General features: G+C 41.5%; 1 long non-coding RNA gene across 2 annotated transcripts; it reads right to left on the reverse strand.

Annotated features, from left to right (window-relative positions):
• Positions 1–7,565: 7,565 nt before the first annotated feature.
• On the reverse strand, positions 7,566–18,216 carry LOC311254079. 2 transcript variants are annotated; one of them, XR_014622188.1, is made up of 3 exons: positions 16,195–18,216; positions 15,936–16,103; positions 7,566–8,951 (listed from the first exon to the last, which is right to left on the reverse strand). It is a non-coding gene; the product is annotated as an uncharacterized lncRNA (long non-coding RNA). The 2 variants fall into 2 exon arrangements; XR_014622189.1 differs by lacking the exons at positions 15,936–16,103; positions 16,195–18,216 and adding an exon at positions 14,151–15,911.
• Between the last annotated feature and the right edge of the window lie 1,734 nt (positions 18,217–19,950).

Raw genomic sequence — 19,950 nt, forward strand, 5'->3', positions numbered from 1 at the left:
CTATTTTAATAAACTCATTGTAGACTCACAGGTTTTACTCCATGAATTTAAATATATATTTTAACTGCTACGATTGATGTAACAATCATGAAGGAAAATTCATATTTTAACTGAAGGACAACCTCCCATAGAGTGAAATATAAAACAATATTTAACATGAAATTAGCATTTTTAACCGTTCGTTTCTAACTCAAAAAAAACAGTTTTTAACCTCAGCAGATCTCACATAAAACAGACAAAATACATCCTGTTGCACTAATAAAACAACCTACGAGTTAGCTTATAGCTTCATCTCATTTCCAATACAGACCGACACGACAGCTTGGCCGTTGCTAATAGTAGCTACCGTTAACCACAACACGTTCTATACATGAAAATATCCACGGCAACCAAACTCGAGCCGGACATAAATATGGCATGAAAAGGTAACAAAACAAACCTTGTGCCCCTTATTAGCCAGGTGCTAGGGCGTTTCATGTGAGTTAGGCACACTTTAGCATTGAAGACAAACTCTTGGCCTTGCAGACACACTTTTCCTACTGCAGGTAAAGTCCGAAGCACCGGATGTGTACGAGGTCTCGGCGAGACGCTTTCAAAATAAAAGCACTGAATGTAACGTCTGCTTAATATATAAAAAATAAAAGCCTGGCTTTAAAGAATGTTAATAAGTAAACATAAAAACACATTTATAGAAATACTATGCTCATATTAAAGGTCATTTACAAGCCTTCTTAAGTCCTTAAGAATTATGGTATCTGGGAAACGCGGCCAATATCTGTGTGGCTACAACAAAATATGCAGATATGAGTTTTGAGCTCAGTGCACATCTTTAGGTGGCATTAAAGAAAAAAAGAAGCAATTTTTAGGGTCTATTGGGGTGCAGTTTACTGTGGAGTGTGCACCTCATAATCTTTTGTCCAGTAAGTAAGTGTATACTTTACATTAAAAAAAATTAAATTACTGTGGTACATTAAAAAAATGCTGAGGATGAGTCAGTGGGTGTAAAGGCTGGGTGCTTCAATTGTTTTGAAAAATGTTCGAGAACAATGGCCATTGGACTGACAGTACCCTGATGCTTTGTTGTTTGTGATCTTTGTCTCCGTGATCAAGAACAGCTGTCTATGGTTTCAGATTATATACAGCAACACTCAAAGCAATCCCAGTAGTACAAGTGCAGCTTCAGGTTAGGGTTGTTTACAAAATGTGTATCTTGATGATTCAGCTTGCCCATTTGAATCCATATTAACAAGTCATATAAAGTATGTGTTTGGCATAGGGCTGTCAGCTTTTCACTGCATGATTTACTGTGTGTTTTTCTCTTTTATGTCAAATGAATAACAAACGAAATACAAGAGTGGGAGGGTGGAAAAAGGGTATGTGTAACCATAACTGCACAAAAGTGTACAAAAACAACAATTACACTTAATGGGAGTGTAGTCATTCCCTACTTTAAGAATGACGCGACCCTATTGGTATTTGGAAATCATCTGGGGCCCGCCCTTATTTTTAATCACAACTCTGATCAGCACATGAGACTTGAAGTATGAAGTATTTCCCAAACTTTTTCTTATTTCATAAACGTAACAATTCTATGTGAACTTGAGCCTAAAGCAATGCAGTGCAAAATACTAATCCATCCACATACACATAACAATTTGTAATCTTGCACGCCTTTCAACACATGCCAACACATGCAGTTACAACCCCCTGTCACTAATATAAGATACATTACAGTGTTATGTTGAAGTCAATTCTGCATTCATAATAATCAGAATCAGAAACAGATTTATTGCCAAGAGGGATTTTACACGGACAAGGAATTTTTCTTGGTGAATAAGGTGCATGCATTGAAGACAATAAACAATAAACAAACAAACAGTGACTATAACATATACAATATAAACAATATAAACGCTATCAACACACAGAGGCAAAAAGTGTGGGATGGCTGATAAATAAAGACGGAAGATAAAATATAGAAGATATTAAAAATACAGGATGTACAAATTCTGCATTAATGTAATGCAAAGATTCAAGGGCAGAGGTGGGTTTGAGTGCAGGAGTGAAAGAGTCAGTGTCAGTGGGGGTGGGGGACCCGGGACTTGTTGAGGATCCCAACTGCAGAGGGGAAAAAACTGTTCATGTGGCGGGCGGTTTTGGTCCTGATGGACCGCAGCCTCCTGCCAGAGGGTAGAGGGTCAAATAGTCTGTGACCGGGATGGGAGGGGTCGGCCACAATCCTACCTGCACGCCTCAGAGCCCTGGAGCTGTGCAGGTCTTGAAGGGATGGAAGGTTGCAGCCAATCACCTTCTCGACAGAACGTATGATACACTGTAGTCTGCTCTTGTCCTTAGCAGTGGCAGCAGCTTACCAGATGGTGATGGAGGAGGTGAGGATGGACTCGATGATGGCAGTGTAGAAGTGCACCATCATCGTCTTTGGCAGGTTGAACTTCTTCAGCTGCCGCAGGAAGAACATCCTCTGTTGGGCTTGTTGTGGAAATTTGTCTAATTTGTGAGATATCTGAAAGAAACTTGTAAGAAATACCAGTTGTCTTTTAAGGATTTTATTCTTTATAAAGAAGGTTCATTAGTCAACAGAGTGGCATGCGGTCTGCAGAAAGAAGAACAAGATGAGACAGTTGAGAACCCTTTTTGTTAAAGGAAAGGAATGCCCTGTTGTAGGAACACATGTCCATCGCCTCTACATTCCATTGAGGTTCTGCTCTTGCATTAATTACTCCTCTCATCTGCAAGCTGACTGTTTTCAGGAAAAAGACGCTATGAAGTCTCTCACCTCTTCACCTGACTTGTTTTGCTTCCAATGAAACCATCAGATTGACGCATCACAGGAAAAACCCCTCTTCTTTATTTACAGCTTGAATAACCCTTTTTGCCCTCTTCCCCCACTCAAGATGAACACTCCTTTCTCTCAGGTAGGTCGAGTTCATCATCAAATGAATCTCCTTTCAGAGATGATGAGGAACAGAAGAACTGTCATAATCATGTGTTATAACTTATTTCTTTGCAATTGTAAATTAGGTAACGACTCTGATGTTCTGTGTCTTCTTGTCTTCTTGTGACAAGAATTATCAAGTACACCCTCCAGAGTAAAAGCACTCTGGGCCTCTCCTCTGTTTTCCTAGCCCTCCTGCCCAAATGGTTTAGGACTATGCCTCTCTTATCACACATTCCATCCTATAATGGTTTCTGCACTCATCCAGATTTTAAGCAAGTTCTAATTGTCATTAAACCAGGAACTTATGCTCTTAATGTTAACAGATTAAGAAACAGCTAAAGAAGTTGATAACACTGAACTTTTCCCCGTGTCTCTGTGATGAAATTTGATTAAAATCAATTTTAATGTTTAATGTGTCCTGTGTTCGGTGAAACCACAGCACCTCCTGATGATAAGCTCTGGTACGATTGGGACAGACCTTCAGGAGATCTTTTGTGTAATAAGTTCCTTGATAACTAGTAAATGTTTCTGATTTGTTTTGTTTTAACAAGTATTAAGCTAGAACCAGGAGGAATAAGTAAGTGATCAATTCTACTAGTTCTACGGTATATTCAAGTGTGTTTTTATTTTGATCCTGTTTTAATTTCCTTTAATTGTTCAGTGATTTTTAATCATGACATAATCCTTTTTCATGATAGACAAAGTTCATCTATTGAGCCATGGTGAGATTCTGTGAAAGGTGAAGCACTGTTTTGAAACGTTTAAAAACTATAGTTTAGTTTTAGTGAGTTCCTGTGAAAGACAGCACACTCTCAAGCGGTAACTCCCCGCTGGGCAGTGAGCCAGAATCGTCACCGGCTCAGTACTGGACCAGCCACACTCTTCCTAAGACATCGGACCGTGGTCCCCAACCGGCTGATTCCCGATGAGCTGACACTCGGCCATTGGACCGGGACTTCCGGCTAGAGTCGCAAACCACCGGAGAGAAACCCTCCGCCGCTGACTCCGCCACTCTGCTAAGAAAGTAGGCTCTCCATCACCCATAACAGCTGGATTCACACATGATAAATGAGTGGTGTCTTAGGGTTCTGATCTTTTAGTTTAAGAGAAATTTGGTAACATTTCCTGTTCCCTGTTGCTATTCATTTAAATTGCCATTTCATTTATTTAATCTGAATTATTTAGTCAATAAACCTATTTAACCGTATGTCGTTGTCTGTGCAGGTTTGTTTTTAATGTGGAGAACCGATGGAAACTGTGTAGAATTCACTACTTCATTTATGAGATTGAATAAATTGATTTAAAATTGATTAGAATTGATACAAGTTAACCTTGTTTAGTCGGATTTGATTAATTACCTCCGGATTATTCAAATAGACAAAACATCGGCGGTGGTGCCCCATTAACGAGTGTTTTATTAATCGCCAGTGATTAATAAATTACAATTATTACTAGTGTATCTCCTACACTGTGTCCTTCTCATGTCTGTACCAGGCTCCGTTCCCATAACAAGAAGCACATATCTCTCTTTGTGCAGACAGTACAAACATTCAAGGATGTGGGAAGAACACAGTGAAGACAATGTAAGACATAATAATGAATAAAAATGGTATAGTAATACAATTTCCCATTACACTCCTCCCTTTTGATCATTTATTGATCACTTTAAGTATATACAAACTACACACTAGACATCAAACTTAAAAATTCACTCAGGATTCAATTTAAGTTATCACATATTGTATAGTTGAAAATCAATAATAGCTGTGTTTGTGGAACATAGACATTACTAGTATTCATTGCAAGCTGGGAGGAGGCAAAACACATGTGAATTACTGATCATGTCATGTGATTATTTCTAACAAAAATATAGAACACTGCATATATTTGATTCTTAAGCAAACATCCACTAATAAAATAGACCAACACATCTTAATCATCTATGTGTCTTAAAGAATATTTTTCAATTTATCAAGCTAAAATGGATTCAGGGATGCAGGCTTGCTCCTCTCCAGCCCCTGTGTTTTGCAAGCGTAGAGGGGGCCACTACCTTGGAGAGGTTACGAGCACGATCACAAGGTAGTATGATGTCGTCTTCTGCTGCAAATCCCTGATCTTTATTCATCACATATTTTATGACTAGAAATGGGTAAACAATAATCATAAAAGTATAGCTGTAAACATTTGAGAAAAAATGATTAGTGAACTTGTTACTAAATGTCAAAACTTTTCATAATAGTATAAGCTTGAGAAAAATAATACTGATATCACACACAGTGACTTCATTAGTCTCTGTGTGTTCTTTCAACTCACCACACCTTACACGTCTTCATCGTCAGAGTCAGGATAAGGAGGAGGGGACCAACCAGGGTGAGGGAACAGATCAAGGGAATTATCTTCTGAATATGGAGGTGGTTCAAGTGATGCCATTCCAGTTGACGTTGAGATGGACCTATCTATGGCTCCAACAATTAAGACTCTAATGCAATTACGTCTCTGGAATCAGCTACCCGACAATCTGAAAAAAATTATTCATTTATCGTCATTTAAAAAGGCTCTCAAAAAGTACCTAATCAGTCAAACCATGTACCATCAAACATAAGACAATTATTGTCATGATTTTCCTTCGTCTCTCTCTCTCTCTCACACTTCTTATTCTTTCCTTATCATCTCATTCATTATTTCTGTTTTGTATTATTCATTTATGTATGTATTTTTTCCCCTTACTTCCTTACATTTACTGTTTAATCACTTACTTTTCTACTTATTTTTCATTATTGTTTAATTATTTTCCTATGTTATTGTTTTTAAACTGTATTAAATTTGATCTTTGAATATGTGGGTGAGGTTTTCATATAAGCCCTTTTGGGTTTCATACCTCCCCTTTGCACATCCCTGTCATGTTGATTGTTCATGTTGGTTTTTTTCTTTATATGATATTGTTTGTGCTAAATAAATAAATTTAAAAAAAAAATGCAAGGAATGATGCAACAACCACACAGTCCCATGCAGCGCTGCCCCTCCCTAAACGCAGAACACGCGCTGTGCGTAGGGCCCCACGATCCGTGGGGGGGGCCCATTTTGCGCAAGGGGACGCTTTCTCTGCAAATGCGCAAAGGATGCGCATCGCTGCCGTGAGGCGCGCGTAGAGCACCAAGTCAGTCCGAGGCAGGAGAGAAAAAAAAGAGACGAGTAATCTGACACCGCACACGTTGCCGCAACAACTGACAGCACGCAATATCTGACCAATCAGCGGTCAGATGCGCCAACAGGCAGTTGGATGCAGGTGGAGAGATGGCCTCTAAACGGCAACATGAATCAGGAGCAAGCAAAAGAAAGACAAAGTGAAAACAAGAGGAGGCTCGTGCTTCACTTGAAGGTGGGTATGTTGTTGAAATAAAAAAGCAAACTTTGTGGCATAAACACCCCAGCTGCTAGCCTGCTAATCATGAGACAGAAGAGAGGATAATTCTGTCTAGATGTGGACTGGAGATCAAATTTTCCAGCGGCCCTGATTATCATTTATTGAATGTCTTGTTAACTGCATATACATTCACCTCTGTTGAAAAAGGAGCGGTTAATTGACCAGTTGGTGGTCGTATGTTGGCTCAGGTTTATAGCCTATCAATCTATGCTATCAGTAGAAGTTTTGGGCTGTTTTTATGGAGGTAAAATATCGCCATCTCTTGGTGAATTTAATTCATAACAGTCATATAAGATAAAATAAAATAAGATAAATTAAGATAATCCTTTATTTGACCCACAATGGAGAAATTTAAAGCGTTGCAGCAGCAAACAGCAGTGTGAATATAGAACCTAATTACTAAATGTATAAATAAGTATATAAAAAATATTTAAATATAGAAATATCATCAAATCAAATCATAATGCATATTATTATTAGTTGTAGTCGTATTTGCATTAATTGCATTTTAATCTTTGTGAGGAGGCTAGCACCATTGCAGGAACTCTCCCTGTTACAGTTGCCTTTGCTGAGCAAAAACTGAAGCTCATCAATGGCGCAAGAACGCTTTAGTGGCCTGGCTATCATAAGCATCAACTCAGAAGTGGCACAGCAGCTGTCATATGATGACCTCATTGATGACTTTGCATCCAGAAAATGCAGACGTGTGCATCTGTAAAAGGCTTGTTCCATTGTTGAAAGAGTCATGTTGTAATGGGGGGGGGGGCCTCAAAATAAAACTCTGCTTAGGGCCCCAATTTGGCCAGGGGCGGCCCTGGTCCCATGAGAGTTAATGCTACAATGAGCCCAGTGAGCAGAGACAAGATCAGTGCTTTCCATTTACCAAACATTGTATCAAACCAGCCAAAGGTGCTGTTAATACCAGAAAGTTCTCCACGAAGAGACCTCAGTCTCTCAAGAGCCTGGGCGACAGATCCGTCTGGGGCTGTGTTATTGGGAATGAAAGTACAGCAAGAGTCACCAAACATTACACAGACGCCCCCCTTGTCAGCCAGCAGCATGTCAAGCGCCATTCTGTTTTGCCAAGACATCAGAGATGTTGCTGACATCTGCTCAGCTAGTCCAGTGAGGGCATCATGTGTGTAGTTATGAACCTCTGTTGGTTGTAATAGATGTAATTAATCCAGTCCACATTTTTATTCAGTGTACACCACCAGCAAAAAGCTGTTTCAAAGCCTGCAAGAACCTGATTTCTAGCTTTGAATTCATCAGGGACACCACAAGGCACCCCTATAGCATCGATGTACACTGTTTTGTCAAAACTGCCAAGTGGGTTAGAGAAACGTTTCACCCTGTAATTTTGGGAGTGATGGTATTCTCCAACCGGCCACAGGTGTACCTGCGAAGCAAACATGGTTACTGCACACAAACCAGTCCAATTAGCAGGTAGAGATTTTCGCATTCTACCACAATCCCAGTAGATGTCTGGGTATGGCTCTATCTTATAGTCAAACGCATCACGCTTCCAGCGCCGACCATAAGAGCCATCCTCGATTAGTTCTTTGCCTGCTGCTGTCAGGAGGATACAGGATATGAGTTTTTGCACATTTAAGACGTGTCTGTCCAACACTGATACTGCCATAGGTGCGGTTGAAACAAATAAAGGTAGCACCCGATGCTACTTCAACTTGTCCTGCAACTGGTAATGGTGGTGAAGGAACTGAGAAACGGGGCAGCGGAGGGCAAGATTTGAACAGTGAGTGGCTGTACCTCCAGTGAGGTTGTGTAGATATTCTAGTGAGCAAACAGTCCACCAGACACACTACAAAGGGACCCACTCTTGGTTTGGGTTCAGTGCGACAATGAGGATTTCCAGGCAGACTGACCAGTGACAGGTTTGCTGTGTAGCCTTGACAGATGAGGCATGATGAGTTTGTCATTGTGCGTGCAGTATAATTGACATACTGCATCCACAGATTCTTCAGGGGCCCTGTCTGGTCCATAGGGGTCAGAGGTCAGGTGTCTTTTGGTTCTGTGTAGAAGTGCAGTGTTGTTGTGAGTGGTAGTGTTTTGTGAGACACTTTTGCTGGGATGAGACGAAGGCCATAATATGGGTACCACTATGATGACAGCGATCCCCACAAGACAGCACAAGGTGCCTCGGAGACCGCACATGCCTGGCTGCCTGAATGGATGCCACGGACGTTGACGTCTTTCCATGTTGCACACAGGTGAATCAGTGCTTTGATCAATCGGCGCTCCGAAAGTTGTTTCCTCCCACAGTATGTCAATACTGTGACCGTCTGCTTCTCTTCCTGGCGTTATGAACACTCCTGGTCCTCAGCGTGTTGTGGAGTTGGGACCTTCCTGCAGTGGCTGGCGTGTGCCCAGGTGGCTCTCTCAGCGATTTTGACGGCAGTGTGGGTGGTGAGGAGGACCTGGAACGGGCCGCTCCACTTTTTGGACCTCCAGTGTTTTTGCCTGAGGTCACGAATCACGATGTAGTCGCCTGGAGTAAGGCTGTGGAGAGGATGGTTGGCCGGAGCAGGAAGGGCGTCCTTTACCAGTCTGTGGATTTGAGATAAAGCAGAGGACAACGTCTGGCAATATTGCAACATATCATTTTCATAGAAACAGGTCTCAGGGAGTGGTCTATTAACAGGCCCTACTCCCAGTTCGGGAGGCCTGCCAAGGAGGATTTCAAAGGGACTTAGATTTGCGCGCGCTCTTTTTCTCATTCTCATGTACATTAGCACAATCGGCAGGGCTTTAGTCCATGAGAGACCTGTTTCTTCACAACACTTTGCAAGTTTTGATTTCAAAGTGCAATTTTCTCTTTCCACTGCACCCCCACTCGCTGGATGGTAGGAGCAGTGTTGTCTCAAGTCAATCCCAAGAAAACCTCCTAGCTGTTTAATAGCTTCACTCACAAATGGTGTACCATTATCACTACTTATTTTCCTGGGGATACCCCATCGTGGTATCACACACGTCATCAGGGCCTTGGCCACAGCAGCGCTGTCCTGCTTTGAGGTGGGAAACACCTCAACCCATTTGGAAAACATGTCAACCATCACAAGGCAATATTTCTTGCCTTCACTTGGGGTTAGTTCAATGAAATCCATCATGACATGTTCAAAAGGTCCCTCTGGTTGTGGATGTGCTGCTTGTGGCTGTCGTGTAGTTTTACCTGCATTATGTGTAGTGCAGATATGACAGGATTGGCAAAATCTTTGAGAATAGGCTGTAAAGCCTTTTGTGAACCAATGTTTTTTTATCAGATCAAACATTCCCCCATTCCCCCCCAAATTTGGCAAAATGTGGAAAAAAGTGTTTTGGTAAACATGGTTTACTGTCAGGTCCGTGCCAGATGCCGTTAGTGTATGTGCAGTCGAGTGATCGCCAGATTCCTTTTTCATCAGCAGAAGCGCTAATATCTGTGTGTGTGTGTCAGAGTTGGAAGCACTAGTGTCTGTGTGTTTTTCAGGGTCAGAGTGAAGCAGGGTGTGGGTGTGTCTTACTCCATGTTTTCCAGCAGCAGCTTTAGCAGCTGCGTCTGCTCGTGCATTTCCAGAGTGGTATTCCAGAAAGGAGGTTCAACAAACTCTGAGTCTATCCCTGAACTCTGAGTTGACTTACCCTGTGAAGTGAAACTCTGAGTTTTCAGTTCCAGGATAGCTGATCTGAGTTAGGTAAGTCGACTCTGAGTACGTTAACTCTGAGTTGAGCTCGTGCCTGACGACTAGTAAAAAGCCATCATCAATGGAGCTCCGATACTGTGATTCACCATGGCAACAGGGGAGAAAACAGGAAGCAGACATTTTCTGTGGGGAAAAAAAGTAACACGGCTGCAGCCGTAATAAAAATCACTGACAGAGTTTTAGATGCGGCCGTCTTTTCATTTTGAATTTAACATCACTTTCTTTTATATTAGCCTTTGAGGAAGTGGTTGAATGTTGTTCAGTGTTTTATTTTATTTTAGGCTATTTTATTTAATTCAAATCGGCTGAAAATATAAAAACAGTCTCACGATGGCTCCTCACTTTGGTTTTATTTCACATATTAAACAAAGTAAAAGTTTATTCAGTGGATATTTTAACTTGTAGTAGCTTTTACCACCAACAGATGCTGTTTAACACACATCTGTGTCCTAACATCCTGCTGAGTAGATGAACATGAAGTGGTGCTCACCTCCACCACGTCCGCCAGAGACAGAGGAGCTGGTCCTGAGTCAGGTCGCTGGGTGACCAGAGGCTGAGGGCGTCACTCTCCCCCAGTACCCAACATTGGAGTCAGACACACACGTAGCCTACTGTCTACAGATTTAACTAGAAGTCATTTAATCTTATACTCAATGCGGCTGCAAACTAGAAACACGGACATTGAAATTACGTTGTTGGAAAAAATACAATAGGCTCTACTGATGGTTACTTTTGTAGCTATCTGTGGGAAATAAAGAAAGTCAAATGAAATGTGAGTTATTTCTCTTTTTCTGGTTGCTGAAGGTGATTGATTAACCTGCGAAGTGATTAAAAACAAACAAACAAAAAAAACAAAACAAAGAGGATTGTTCAGATCTGAGAGCACGTCAGCGATGTGTAGCCTGATATTCGCTGTGCGGCCGGAGAATATAAATGACGGACTGATGAGAAGCGGTCTACTGTTCGGTTCAGTCCTCGTCGGGGAGTGAGAGCTCATCTAAATGAATCTAAATTCTCCTCCTGGTGTAAAACTATGTGAATTATTTCTGCTTCAACACGATCGGACTGAAGGAAAGGACAGCTGCTGTCAGACAGCTCCGTCAGACTCAGGGTTTCTTCAGGTAAACCTGCCAGTGAGCAGGTTATGTTCACAGAGTCAGTTACCGCAGTAACAGACTCAGAGTTTAAGTTACCTCTCTTTCTGGAACTAAAAACTCAGAGTTTCTCTCATCTCAGGGTTAACAAACTCAGAGTTTTCACAAAACCCACTTTCTGAAATACCCCCCTGTAGAAACTGAATCACTGTTGTTAGTGTGAGCCTGACATTTACACACAGCAATGGCTCTGGGCAATAACGCAGCATCCAATAATGCAGAAACTTTGTCACCATTCAGAATAGGCTTTCCATCAGATTTTATGAATTTCCTGTGCTTCCATAGAGCACCAAAATCATGCAAAACGCTTAAAGCATAACGACTATCGGTCCAGATCGTTACTGATTTATCTTCTGCTAGTTTACAGGTCTCTGTGAGAGCAACTAACTCTGCAGCTTGAGCAGAGTAGTGAGGCGGCAAAGAACCTGATTTCAAAGTCTCATGTAGTGAGACTACAGCATAACCAACCTGTTTTTTTACCGGTTTCTGGGTTACGGGATGCTGAGCCATCAACAAACAAAACAAAGTGAGGATTAATCAGTGGAGTTTCAGACAAATCGGTGCAATGGGTGCACACCTCGTCCAACACAGCAACACAGTTGTGATCTTCACCCTCCCCCTGAATGGGAAGCAATGTAGCAGGGTTAAGAACAGTACATCTTTTGATCTTGATGTTAGGCATGTCAAGCAAAACAGTATTGTGTCTTAGCCATCGTGCTGTGGAGAGATGTGAGGTTTTCTGTTCAAGCAAAATTAGAGAAACAGCATGAGGAACAAGGAGAGTCAGATCTGAATAACCTACAGTATCCCTTGAAGCCATAACAGCTTTCTCAGCTGCTGCTACAGCCCGGAGACAACGTGGCAACCCAGCAGCTACAGGGTCGAGTTTAGCAGAGAAATAAGCCACAGGTCTAAGTTTCCCCCCATGATCTTGGAGCAGCACTGATGTCATACATGCATTCCTCTCATCAACAGTCTGTGTGAATGGTCTGCTCGGGTCAGGTCGCCCTAAAGTAGGTGTTGTCTGTAGAGCTAGTTTCAGGTCAGTGAAGGCCTTTTCAGCCTCAGGAGTCCATGTCACTAAATCATGTGATTGTGGGCTTTTACCATGCACCGTGGCACCAAGTGGTGCTTCTAACACTGCATAGAACACATTCCCAGGAACGAAAGAACTTGTTTTTTGGTTCTAGGCCTGGGAATGTTCTGAATTGCCTCAACACGATTGGGTGAAAGGGATTTCCCGTCGCTGGAAATCTCATGACCCAAAAATGTGACCTTTTGTCGGACATGTTTTAGGAGTCGGATCGTATCGCGTTCGCATTGTTCTTTTGTTGGCGCACAAATCACAAGGTCGTCCACATACTGCAAAAGTGCAGAGCCCTCGGACAAAGCCAGAGGCTCTAGACTTTTCCGCAACGCGTCGTAAACAGTACGGGACTCGCAAACCAGAACTGACTATCTGGATGAACAGGAACACTGAAAAATGCATTGGCCAGGTCCACCACCGAAAACCACTTGTGACAAAATTGTGTAAGGATTAGGAACTTGAGGAGCTCTCGGCTGTACAGCATCATTTACGACTTGCAAGTCTTGTACAAAACGCCATTCAGTTGGTTGACCTTTGTCTCTTATTTTCTTCACAGGAAAAAATAGGAGTCCTCACAGGAGAAGTGTCACAAGGCACAATTACTCCTGCCTTTTTCAGGGACTCAAAAACCTTCAATAGCCTCAGGTTTGGCAAGGTGTTGGCAAGGTCTGTAATCAGATTTGGGGGTGATCACCACTGGTTCTGCTGTTTTAATTAGACCAACATCATGTTTTCCTCGAGCCCACAGAGTCTTAGGACTTCCTGGAGGGCTGGGATGGCTGCAGCCTCAGTCTCTGACAGAAAAATGTGCGAGGATGTTATAGGTGGAACTAACTGAACTGTTCGTTGTGTGTGAGTGGTTGCAGAAAAACCTTTCTAAATGCATGCAGTTTTGGATTGTAAAACACATGTGGGTCATCTGTGGGGTCCCACTTAGTGGTTGATCTACATGCACGTGCAAAAAGACCCAAATCCTCCCATTTATCAGTGTTTGCTTTTTCAAGTGCAATGTGCGGCGCAGAGTTATTTACATAGTACTGATGTTTTTGAGTGGGTGTAAGTTGCACAGATGCAATGCATTTGTTTTCTGTCCAACATAGGTGTGTGATACACAACCGTTCATTTTTGTATTTGTCATCATACCATTTCTTTTCATACTGTCTATCTGGACCCACTGAAACAAAAGATGTACACTGAAGTGAGTCATTTGGCATGCACTGCACGTGCGTGTGTGGTGGGCCAGGGGGTGTGTGTTTTCTGGCCTCTTCCAAAAATAGACTGCAGATATCGCTCTACGGTAGCTTCCACTGATAAGCATACAACAGCTGATCAGGGCAATATTTCACAAACAACTGTGCATTTTCATGAGGTTTTATGACTTGAACACCATCTGGTGTGGGAATAAGAGTTATTCCCAGTTTGCACATGAGATCTCTGCCCAATAAATTTATAGGGCAGCAGTCTGACAACAGAAATGCATGTTTGAAGTTGGTGCTGTTATCATCGGAACATTTAAGAGGAACAGTAAAATGTTCACGTACTACTACACCAGAAGCACTTGCAGAGTTGACAAAGCAGACTGACATTTTAGGAGAGCTCAGAAACTCCTTTCCTTTGATCACTGAGTGTGTGGCACCAGAGACAACAAGGAAAGAAACCATTCTGTCATTCACAGATAGAGAATATGTTGGCATTTTCTTAAAGGCATTGTTTTCATATTTCACATATGTACCAGCTGGAGGTGAACATTTTGTTTCAAGGAAGGTTATTGCATCACATAACAATTCAAACGTGTGATCTGTAGTGTGCGATGTGGGTGTGTTACCAGGCTCCAGATGCGTCGGGTGAGTCAGAGTAGAGAATGAGCTGTCCGGCCGCACCCCCCTTCCCTTCTCTCAGTCCGCCTGGCTGGAGGTCGCAGCTAGAGTCTTGGTGCAATCCTTGGCCCAATGTCCTTTTTGTTCACATCGGAGACACACTTCTGGATCACAATAAGAGCGTCTCCAGTCACCGTATCCTCTGTGACCTCGTCCTCGATATGCAGCCTCAGTTTCACCTTTCGCCTGTACGCAGTCAGAGATCTTAGCAGAGTTCATCCGAGGTGGGAAGGCAGCTGTAATTACTGTATACAGCGCGGTAACAGCATGTCTATAGTCTTCATTTTCCACGTCGTCCCAGTCATGATGTGAGCAGCACGTGTCGCCACTTGGAAACTTTTCTGAAAGCTTTGACCAATCTGCTGCTCCCATTTTCAGGATTAGCAGGCGTTTCAGTTCAGGAAGGGTTGGGCTGAATTCTCGACAGAAAAGTTCTAAGTCCTCATCAAATTTCTTTCCACATGTACTCGGCTGTGGCAGGTGTGCCATGGCCTCTTTCACATCAGTATCAGACCTGGGGCGGAAAACCATTTGGACGCCCCGGGCTCCTGCCACCTCCACCATGGGATAGGTGCCGGTGGCTCCTGTATTATCTTCCTTGTTGGCCTTGCTTCTGGTGTAAGGTCGAGGAGTAAGAGGGGAATGTTCTCCAAAGTTTGCAGCAACAGATGTGGTTTTGGTTAGCTGTCCTTTGTTGGCACTGAGCTTCGCATCCCCTTGTTTGTGTCCCGCTGCGCTCATATCTGGTTGGGAAGCAGACGATGACGGTTTCTGGTCGTCCGGGTATGGCGGTGGTGCTGGAGACCGTATTGGCGGTGGTGGTCTCGGCGGTGCTATGGGTTGAACAGGAGGGACGCGTCGAGGTCATAGTCCACTCTGAGACACTGAGGCATAGGACCTGGAAGTGGGGGATACAGAGAAGAAACCCGATTCTGAGAAGACAACTCTGTTCTTTTCTCATCACTTGCACTCTTCTTTTCCTTCTCATTTTGACTAGCACATTTACGTCTCTCCCTGCATCCACTTTCCACATCCTAAAGGCTTTCAAATGCCTTTCAACCTCCCCAATTTTTTTTATGACACTTTTCTTTTTGCTTTTATCTCTTTTATTCTAAAATTAATCTTCTCCTCCAACAGATTCAGCTGTCTCATGCTGAATGTCCCTCCGCAGGGAAAACCAAACTCTCTCACCCAGACATGTAAAGGCTCTATAGCCTCATTACCATCATTAACCTTTATGTAATTTATGTTTGGGGCAGCCAGGTCTGGTCCTACGCCAGCTTCCTGTTTTTTTGCTGGATTTGCCTCCCATTGTTCTACTTGTCACTTGTCCCAGTGCACTTTATATTTATCCTTAAGACCCGGTCATTACCATGAATTCAGTTTAATTACGCTACAAATTCTGAAAAAAAGCAGCCAACCAGCGGTGATAACCTTAAGAGACCCCTTGTCTCTGCTTGGTTTCACTCGGCCCTGATTTGGCCCCCAATCCAGCGGTAAAACAGCTTAATAGGATAAACACCTTTTCTTCCTATTAGCGCCGGTGTTCCCAGAACCCGGTATTACTCTGCCCTGAATTGGTTCGAGTCGCCCAACTATCACAATGATCAACAGAAATCCAGCAAAAATTACTAATTTACTTAATTTTTTTTTTTTTTTTCCAAAACATAATTATAATTATTTACTCATTTATTTTCCCTCTTAAAGAAGTTTCGTTTCTTTCAGTATCTCACCGTTTGTTAAGCAACGTGGTCCTTTTTCCCTCAATAAGGATTCCAGTGATGACGGTCCGGGGCCGCAGCGGTCAGTCCTCTCGTCTCTTAAGATTTTTTCTCGAGGTAGAGGCTGGACGAAGTTTTCCTCCAGGCTGGCCGGTCACAGTCCGCTGCAGGCTCCAGATCCTGTCACACAAGGAATCCCACTTCTGACACCAAATTGTTGTGGAAATTTGTCTTATTTGTGAGATATCTGAAACAAACTTGTAAGAAATACCAGTTGTCTTTTAAGGATTTTATTCTTTATAAAAAAGGTTCATCAATCAACAGAGTGGCATGCGGTCTGCAGAAAGAAGAACAAGATGAGACAGTTGAGAACCCTTTTTGTTAAAGGAAAGGAATGCCCTGTGTCCTTCTCATGTCTGTACCAGGCTCCGTTCCCATAACAAGAAGCACATATCTCTCTTTGTGCTGACAGTACAAACATTCGAGGATGTGGGAAGAACACAGTGAAGACAATGTAAGACGACATAATGAATAAAAATGGTATAGTAATGCAATTTCCCATTCCAGGCTTTTATGGTGAGGGATCTGATGTTCGGCTCCCATTTTAGGTCCTGGGTGATAATGGTGCCCAGGAAACGGCAGGACTCCACAGAGTTGACTGGGGAGCCACACAGGTTGAAGGAGGCGGGTGGGGCTGGGTTCTTTCTGAAGTCCACTACTATCTCCACTGTCTTTAGAGCATTAAGCTCCAGGTTGTTCTGGCTGCACCAGGTCACCAAATGGTCAATCTCTCACCTGTAGGCGTACAGGTTTCCAGATGTTACCAGTTCTGGTCCCAAAGCAATTTTTTCAACAACTCAACCTTTGCATCACACAGTTTATATGGAGAAACAAACCACCCAGGATAAAGATGTTAATATTGCAAAACCCTCTAGAAAAAGGTGGACTGAAAAGTCCCCAATTTTGAGCATTTCTATTGGGCAGCACAAATTACAGCAATGTGGGTCTGGCAAACAGTGCAAATCCCATTCACCTAAGTGGAAACAAATTGAACAGAACCATTTAACAGAGTTCAAACTGGAATCAGTTCAATATAACAGCTCGCTTAGCTCTCTTTTGGTTACAACAACAAACCCAGTTATTGTCCATACTTATAAGATATGGCAGCAAATTTGGAAGAAAACGGGCTGTATTCAACCTATTTATGACAAATCCCCTTTCCACTCCAATCCCTCTTTACCTAAAGCCCTTAGAGATGGTATTACAAACCTATGGTTTACAAGAGGTATTACAACTTTTGGGAATTTGTTCAAAGATGGAACCCTTCAGACTTTTGAAGAGCTCTCATCTCAGTATGGACTACTCCACACCCATTATTTCAAATACCTCCAGGTTAGGCACTTTGTTATCTCCGAACAGGGTGGCCATCTTCAACCATTAAAAGAGCAGCCTCTAGATAAACTTGTGCGTAGTAAACAGGGAGTGGGGGGGGGTTTATCAAATCAAATCAAATCAAATTTTATTTATATAGCCCAAAATCACAATTCATTCTTTATTCTTCATTTTATCTTGAACAACAAGTAGCCATCAAAATAATATGTCAGACAAACAAAATAATCTGTTCGAGAGGGAACAGGAGGAAGCAGAAAGCTTATTTAGTCCTGTCCCTTCTTCACAACTTCCTCACATCATAAAATAAATACAACAAAAAAGAAATATATAAAAGTAAAATACAAAGTAATGACAAAATGATAAATACAACAAAACAATTAACAAAAAATCAAGGCATACTTAAACTAGCCTCCTACAATATCCTAAACTCGAAAAAGTTAATTCCCCAGTCACTCCCCATATACCACCAAAGTGAAGTACTGTATTCCATAACCCAGCCGTGATTGCAATTAGTTATATTTATATTATACATATTGCTTCGTATAAGGAACAGAAATGTAATAGAATAATTACATCCAGAAAATAGATAGTTGTTTTGAGGTCTTATTTTTTTATTATATTTGTCAAGAATTGCTTTCTTGTATCTGTTTTTAAACTGTATAGAGCTAGTACTTTGATTTCTTCTTCAAGACCATTCCACAATGTTACCCCATAGACTGATATGCACATGCTTTTAAAAGCAGTACGTACACAAGGTTTTTTAAAATTTAATTTTCCTCTTAGATGATATTTACCTTCTCTATCTTGAAACATTTTTTTAAATGTTTTCAGGCAGTGCATTATTTCTTGCTTTAAACATTATTATTGCTGTTCTAACTTTCACTAAGTCCATAAATTTCAAAGTCTGCAATTTAAAAAATAGAGGATTCGTATGATCAAGATACCCAGCATGATTTATTATCCTTACTGCTCTTTTTTGCAATGTGCATATCCTTTTTAAGGTACTCTTGTAAGTATTACCCCAGATTTCAACACAATAGATCAGATATGGTAATATGTGTAATAGCGGATAAGGTCTAACGTCTCATTTGGAAAAGTCGGCGAACCCCTGGGTATCCCACACACTCAGAGTCTGGCAGAAGGTAATTAATATTTGTGAGATGCATAGAATGTTGAGAATTTTCAGATGGTTTGCCTATGACTCAGATTTTATTCCCAATAGGCACAACTCTAGTTTTAAATCATGGACATTGTATGGTCTCACAACACTCCTTTCACTTACTCGAAGAAAGCCTGTGCACAGCTTTGAGACCTTGCGGGATAATCACGGCTTGGCACGAAACAAATTTCATAGATACCTGCAATTACGATCATATATTGCTTATGAATGTAAATTGACCGACCTTACAGAACGTGAATCAGAATTTTTCCACACATATGGCATGCTGGAGACAATGTGGTTCAACTGTTGCTAACCACTATCATATCTTCTGGGATTGTCCCAAGTTAAATGATTTCTGGAGGGGTATCCAGGCTTCCTTAAGCACGTTTTTTAACACTCAAATACCTCTGGTTTTTGATGTTCTGTACCTGGGTCTTGTCTCTTTTTTGAAATGCAGGACCGAGATAAAGCTGCTGCAATTACTTTTGGTGGCTAGTAAGAAAACAATTACAAGGAGATGGTTAAGCCCGATTCAGCCTACCCTGGATGATTGGATTGGAATTACCCTAGAGATATTTAGGATGGAAAAATTGAGCTATCAATTAAGAATCCAAAAGGACAAATTTTACCAAATCTGGAACAACTGGATTTCATTCATAACCCCCACGAGAGCAGATTTCATTTGATCTCACTGGTAATATTACTTCCTAGATTACTTACTTAATTTCTGACTGGTTATTGTTAATTATTTCTATGACAGCAGCAGCGGGCGACCACCCTGGTTCCTGTACATAGTTCCATTTAAACTGTGAGATGAGAGATGAGATCTACAAGTAAGTTGTACCAGAGTTCTCTCTAAGTGAGCATGTAAATCTCATCTGGCTTTGTGTACCTCACGCAAATTATCAGTACTGTCTTTTAAGAGGATAACCTGTATCCACTGATATTATTCCATTACAATTGCTGTGTAATTTAAGTTATTAGAGGAAAGTGGGTACTACAAAGGCCGAACGTAATTTAATCCACGACCCATGACTATACCTTTTTTGGACTCGCATGCCTGGACGGCTGGTGATGCGTTTTTCCTGGACTCAAACAAACAAAACCGGAAGGACACTTGTTTTCACTCTTACCAATGTTGATATGCTGGTGTATTTATGTCCATTCCAAATAAAGATATAATAAAAAAAAAAAAAAAAAAGATATTGTAATGAGTGCACAGTACAGAAAGTGTAGTGTTGCTTGATTCAAGATATATCTACATGTACTCAGCACTCCAATGCTCTTTGCCATCTTAGTACACAGATACTTAATGTGGGCCTTCCAGCAAAACTAAATTAATAAATTAAAAATTAAAACACTCCAAAATTTGTTTTCATAAACTCTTTCTATTGCAACATTATTCATTTCTACGTGAACATCTTCATTCATTTTACGATGTCCAAAATTTATAAATTTAGTTTTGTTCAGGTT

This window comes from Pagrus pagrus (assembly GCF_965226575.1).
Source record: "Pagrus pagrus genome assembly, contig: HAP1_SCAFFOLD_264, whole genome shotgun sequence".
NCBI classification, from domain to species: Eukaryota; Metazoa; Chordata; class Actinopteri; order Spariformes; family Sparidae; genus Pagrus; species Pagrus pagrus.